Genomic DNA, 7,220 nt, shown 5'->3' with positions numbered 1-7,220 from the left:
GTTGTTGATAAACCAACACGTAACAATGCAATCTTATATTTGATCATTACAAACCTTCAGAAGTACTATGGTTCTCCTATTGTGAGCTCTCCAATCGGTGAAAGTGACCACAACACTGTCTACTGGTCACCAGTAGGGTATAGTAAGAACGGTAAATCTCACAAAAGAACAGTTAGGCCAAGATGGATAAGATGGATAACCAAACATTCTTGGACTGCGGTTCTGAACGCGACATCTCCTGCTGATAAAGCGAATGCATTTTATGCTACTGTTCAGGAAGCAATTGATCTTCACTTCCCCTCTAAGGTTATCAAACTTCATTCCGAGGATAAACCTTGGATCTCTCCTGAGATTAAGAACCTAATCAAGAAACGCCAGGTAGCTTTTGCAGAGAAGAAAATGTTTCTCTGGCGCTTTCTCCGCAATAAGGTTAGTCGTGCCATCGATCAAGCGAAGAAAGTTTACTTCAGAGATCGCATTCAGAACCTCAAGTCAAGTGATCCATCAGGCTGGCATAAGGGAATCCAACTAATAACCAACAAATGCCAGAAAAGGCCAATTATCTCAGTCCCTGGTGTCCAGCAAAATGATGAAAAAGCAATTGCAAGGGCTATAAATGATAATTTTCAGTCTCACAAAGTAGACTTCCAATCAACCCACAGGAGCTGCCTGCCTTCCTACCTGCAAGATTGCTACCTCAGATCCAGGTATGGGATATGTATAATGCTCTGCAAAAACTGAATGTTAAAAAAGCAGCAGGACCTAACGGTCTTCCTGGGAGGTTGATTAGAGAGTTTGCCTGTGAGTTTAGCATCCCAGTAACAGATATATTCAACTCATCTTTAAAAGATGGAATGGTCCCCCAAGTTTGGAAAGATGCCACAATTGCCCCAATTCCAAAGGAAACCCCTGCTACAATCGCAAAACTAAGGCCAATCTCATTGACTTCCCTTTTGGCAAAGGTATGTGAGGGGTTTGTTGCAAATTGGGTGCTTGATGATATTTCTAGTGCAATTGACCGCAACCAATATGGTAGTATCAAAGGGTCGTCTATTTCTCATTGTCTAATTGAAATTCTTGATGTTTTTTTCAAAGGTACAGACAAAGGAGGAACTGTAGGAACCCTAGTTGTGACGGACTTCTCCAAGGCATTTGATTGCATCGACCATACTTGAGCTATCCAGAGACTCTACGAGCTTTGTGTCAGAAGCGAGTTACTGCCGTGGATTATAAACTTCGTCAACGGACGCAGTACCACTCTGCCCTGTCAGAATTGGAAACTCTCTCATGTGGTGTCCCACAGGGGACTAAGCTGGGCCACATCACATTTCTTGGTGTAATCAACAATGCTTCTGAGGAGTCTTTGACTAAAAGCTTTAAGTATGTCGATGATCTCACCCTTGGAGAGGTTCGTCCTGCTAAGCAAGTCAGCCAGATTGGATCTGATGTTCAGGACTTGGATGCTTGGGCAAAAGACCATCATCTCAAGCTCAATCCGAGTAAGTGCAAGGTGATAGGCCCCAGGTCACATGGGGGAAAATGGTAAATCACACATATTTAGCAGCATTTCACCTCATTTTTCACAATTTTGCAGAATTCAGCAGCCTGTTTTAACAGATTTTGTCGTTATTTTAGAAAATCTGGCTGTTTTTGTGTGATATCCCATTTTCCCCCATGCGACATGTGGCCTGGTGATGCAGGTTTGTTTCATGAGGGAACCTCCTGTCCCTCCTAGTCTTCACATTGCTGGGATTGAGCTTGAGGTGGTGTCTGAGACTAAACTCCTGGGGCTGACTGTCCAGTCCAATCTTGGCTGGTAGTCTCAGGTTAACAATATGGTATTAAAAGGCAGTCGAAGGTTGTACATGCTCTCACGTCTCAAACGCTTTGGTGTTCCAACTGACCTAGTCTCTGTTTATATGTTCGCCCAACATGCGAATATGCAGCCCCTGGCTGGCATGGTAGTATTACCAACGACCAGGTACATCAATTAGAGCGCATCCAAAAGAGGGATTGCCACATTATCCTTGGTGCTCATCCTACACAGATTCCCTTGATCAGTTGGAACTCCAAACTTTGAATGATAGAAGACTACATCGCTGTACACAGTTTGCTCAAAAATGTGTCGAATCCGATAGGTACTCAGAATGGTTCCCCACAATATGAGGACACACAATATGACCCTTAGACAGTGCAATAAGTATCAGGTCCCCAGAACCAAAACAAAAATATATGGGAACAGCTCAATACCCTGTCTCACTCATCTACTTAATTAGTGCATCTCATCATGTTCATATTCAGCTGGTTTGTTTTAACTGTGATTTTATGACAGCATTTTTATCTTGATGTGTTCAATTTGTCCCTTATAATTTGGCTGGTCCAATTTATGTGCAATATTTTGTTATGTTATTTATTAATTACTGTTTTAGTAAATTAAATTCTTTAGTACATCTGTGGTGTGTGGGTGTGTGTGTGTGTGGGGGGGGGTGTATATGGAGGGCTGATAGTTTGGGTGTGGGTGTATGTAACGTGGGGGTGGAGATATAGGAGTGTGTGGGATGTATGAGTGTGAGTGTGAGATTTTGCCTCAACAAGTGCAATTAATTTTATGGTGTTTTTATATATATGACGGCATGTTTTACGCTGACGATAGTCAAGTTTATGTGACTTTCAAGGCTGACAGTAAACGCGACAGTATTAGGAGACTTGAGGAATGTGTTCGCGATATTCGATATAAAGAACTGGACACTCGCAAATAAGCTGTCCTTGAATGACTCAAAAACCGAAATCATCCAGATTTCCTCTCGGTACTCTACTTCTGACCAGATAGAATCTATCACAATTGGTGATACCTGTGTGCAAGTGGTTCCAGAAGCCAAGAACCTTGGTGTCATTGTCGATAAAACGCTCTCAATGACTTCGCAAGTGAATAAGGTTTGCAAACAAGCGTGTCTTGCCATCAAAAACATTGGCCGTATCAGAAAGTATTTGGACAGAGAAAGTGCTGAAAAGTTGGTACACGCCTTTGTGTCATCGCAACTAGATTCCGCGAACTGTCTGTTGTTTGAACTCCCAGATTATCAATTGGCTAAGATACAACGTATCCAAAACACCGCTGCCCGCTTGGTGACGCTGACAAAAAGGCCCGAACATATCTCACCTGTCTTAAACGACCTCCATTGGTTGCCAGTTAAACAAAGGATAGTGTACAAATTGTTGCTGATCACCTACAAAGCCGTTATTGGACTCGCACCAACTTACATCCAAGATCTTATCACTATCAAGAACCCTGCACGCACTCTGAGATCTAGCTCTGCCACTCAACTTTGCCACTACTCCGTGAATACGGTCACATACGGCCAACGTTCTTTTACTTACGCTGCGCCTATGCTGTGGAACGATCTCCCACCTCACATCAGGAATGCTTCATCACTGGACCAATTTAAGAAACATCTCAAGACTCATTTTTTTTCTCAAGTCGTTTGTTTGATTATAATGCATATTTTGTAGGGCGCCTGTGATGAGGAACCGGTGATTAGTCTGTGTTTCTCTGCATTTTGGCTTTTGTCATCACGCCATGCCGGTTCTGATTATCACGGGCGTCCTGAACCATTGTCTTTTTGCCATGTGTAATTTAAGTATGTTGTAGTGTAAGCCCTTTTATATCTTTTAACATGAATTCATTTTGTATTATATTTGTTGTAGTGTACTTAAGATATTTTACCATAGGCGTAGATCCTGGGGGGGATGGGGGGATTTATCCCCCCCAATATTTTGCCAGGGGGGGATGGTCCATACAATCATCCCCCCCAATGTTGACGCCTGATAATGGGTTTCTGACCAAATTAACCTCATATTTGCCCATTTTAGCCCCAAAAGTGCAATTTTAGCTTCGCGCGCATTTAATCTACTTTTACACCATATTTCATCAGTTTAGCTTCAAAATAGCAAAAATTTTCGCGCGCTTCGCGCGCATTTATATCATAAACTAATTCTGTCGCCAAATGGTGCTGGATTGACTATACTTCAAGATTTTTTCACAACTTCATCCCCCCCAATGTCAAAAAGAAATCTACGCCACTGTATTTTACTGTTCAGCGCATTGGGATATGTTCTTGTATGTAATGCGCTTTATAAAAGTGTTTTATTATTATTATTATATGTTTTTTATGTCTTTTAGTTTTAATGTCAATAATGCAAAATGTAATATTTTATGTAATTTGGCCTACGGGCCACGAATTTGAAATAAATTTAATCTGAATCTGAATCTGAATCTTTCTAGTTTGACGATAATCCAACAATCTACAGTAAGCCAAATAATTAAGGTACCAGTTACGTTCACCCGCTGTATATCCTAAACAAAGACAGATATGTCATAATTGGAACCAACAGCCAATAAGCTGTATCTTTTAAATTCGTTGAAATTGTTCGAGAATAAAGACACGACGATCCAAAAACCCAAGGAAGATGCAAATTTAAAAGTTGCAGTTTGCCACATATATACATGTCCTATTGATTGTACACAAAGCGTTCGCGAACAAGAGAAAAACTACCGTCGTGCTTTCATTGATTAGAACACAAAAGTGCAACTTTTTATTTCGTATCTTCATTATGTTTTGGATCACCGTTTCTTTAATTCTTAACCAATTTCAACAAATAAGGTCTTAAATGAGAGCTAAAGAGTACAGGCATTGGCTGTTTGTTTTAATTTTTACACATTTGTCTTTACTTACGATATACAAGGGTGAACACAACTGGTACCTTAATTCTTTTGCTTACTGTATATATTCAGTTAAACCATACATGACCCATTATTTGACCCTGGCCTGCCCTTGAGCATTTTTGGCGATTGCACTCACCGTCAAATACGGGAACAGGCATCGTTAAAGGGGCCATCCATCCATCCTAGTGAGCCAGTTCACCACAGAGGAACCTGTTATAATGACATACAGAACATGATTTTCACGGAAAATAAGGAACTTGAACCAAAAGTGGGACGGCATCTTTACCTGGCAGAATCATTGTGCAAACGCCCAGGAGTAATATGGTAAAATGGTAATAGTTATGTAAATTGATCAGTATACACACAAATCGGACGTATTAAATGACGTTCCCACCTGTCTGTACTGTGAATACCTTAAGGCGGGCATCTACCAAGAAATAATATGGCATGTGTTCCAATATCTGTGATGGCATAAGGTGCTATGCAACACAGATATTGTGTATGCAAGCTTTCGTTTCCAAGGAAATTGAATTACGGAGGTTGAATAGGTTTTGTGGCTATGATAGATGGAATAGTAACTGGTTACAGACTGTCGATTACTAACAGAAATGTTGTCACACCTGTAATGAAAATGAGGCAATTGCATAATCTAGTCCCTCCAAATCAAGTTAGGATTAAAGTTAAGGTAAGGTTTTAGGGTAAAGGGTTAGAGTTTTAACTTAAATTTGGGGATGGGACGGACTATATTCTGCAATTTTACATTCTTATTCTGAGTGAAACGTTTCAACTTCATCCGTCTACAGCCGCTTTGAATCGCAAATATACTGATAATAAATGCATTATTTTTATATTAATGTACCGCGCGAAAAACATTCCATTGTTAACCTTGTTAAAATCGGTCCTCTGCTAATCAAGTACGGTTTTTATTTTATCAAACCATATCATACCATATTCATATGGTCGAATCCAACCAAAAGTGTCCACGAGCCAAAAATAAAAGTCCGAAATAAAAATGTCTCCACAATTTTTTCCTTTTGCCCATTGATTGATGACATATTGGCCTTATAGGATCCAAAAGTGCCATTACTAATCTTGAAAAATAAATCCAGGACGTGTGATAGTAAATGTGATATCAAAACCCAATGTTACCTACGAATACCACTAGGATGCTTTCACTATCGCAATACTAATCAACCTAAAACAAATGGAATATTCCCATTAACGCTTTTTTTCGTGTAATGTAGACCACAGGGTGTCAGGAAAATGCTAGCTCAACCAGAAAATATTTGTTTTATTTTTATAACGCGATCAATATGATCTTAGTCAATTTATGCTAGTTTATTTTTGAAAATGAAGTTTAGGTCAGTTTCTGTATTTTATTTATCAAATGAGTATGAATCAATTTACACATTGTATAAGAACGAGTAGGATATATGTTTTCAAGAATATTAGGAATTATAAGCATACACCTAACGCTTTATACAATGAAAAGGTGAACAAACCCGGGTATTCGTAGGTAACATGAGCGATTTAACAATATCTATATTGAGTTTAGAGGTTTAAAGTTTGCTACTATGGTAATGAATTAATAAAATGGTAGTTTTAGATCTCTTTCAGATGGTACGTCCAAATGAATAAATGCTATTACCTTAGATCAAAATTTTTTGATGCTTTTAGCAAGATTTTGACCACTTCATTTTGATATACAAGTAGTTAATCAGCAATTTTACATAATAAATAATTGTTGAATGAATCCGTATATGGGTAATAATAGTGTCCTGGGGTACCGCTTAAAGTTTTTGACAATTAATTTAAATTGGTAGCGACACTTCATTACACATGTCATGTATTATGCTGTATTCGTAAGTAACATTTCAGTATTTGTAGGTAAGAATTAGACTTTTGGTGTATATCCCAATCAAAACTTCATTTTATAAAGCACTTTGAATGTATCATTTTCTTTATGTGCGTTTATTGATACTTTAGACCCTATCATGTATTAATAATGTCGGTTCACAGCGGTTGAAAGAGTATTGAAGTAAGAAACAAAGGCACTAAAGTGACTTTAATTTGCTTAATTGTACACAACTCGCTTAAAACCGTTATTGCAGACTTGTGAAGTCCATCTTGGAGTCAGTTACGTCTTGTGGCCTTTCGTTTGAGGGCAACTACAATTAGCTTTATACCAGGGTCAATCATTATGTTGTCTAGATCATGAGACAATGAGAACAGTCGTTTTTTCCATGGTATTCGTAGGTAACCTTAGCGAAAACATCAAAAGTTACCTTCGAATAAATCAATTTGGACACAAATTACTCAGACACCAGAAGGTCGGTAAACATTTAAAATGAAGCACACATGACAGTTGACAAATCCAAGTATTTATCCCTTCTAATCTTCTTTGAATCTGATTTTTCTTTCAAATGAGCAGACCGTCGTCTATTTCAGTACATATTTTTCAACAATTAAGCCGTATTCAGTTTTGCATGGTGGGCAT

Source organism: Amphiura filiformis, chromosome 9 (genome assembly GCF_039555335.1).
Source record: "Amphiura filiformis chromosome 9, Afil_fr2py, whole genome shotgun sequence".
Lineage (NCBI taxonomy): Eukaryota > Metazoa > Echinodermata > Ophiuroidea > Amphilepidida > Amphiuridae > Amphiura > Amphiura filiformis.
Note: the sequence above shows the minus strand (reverse complement) of the source record.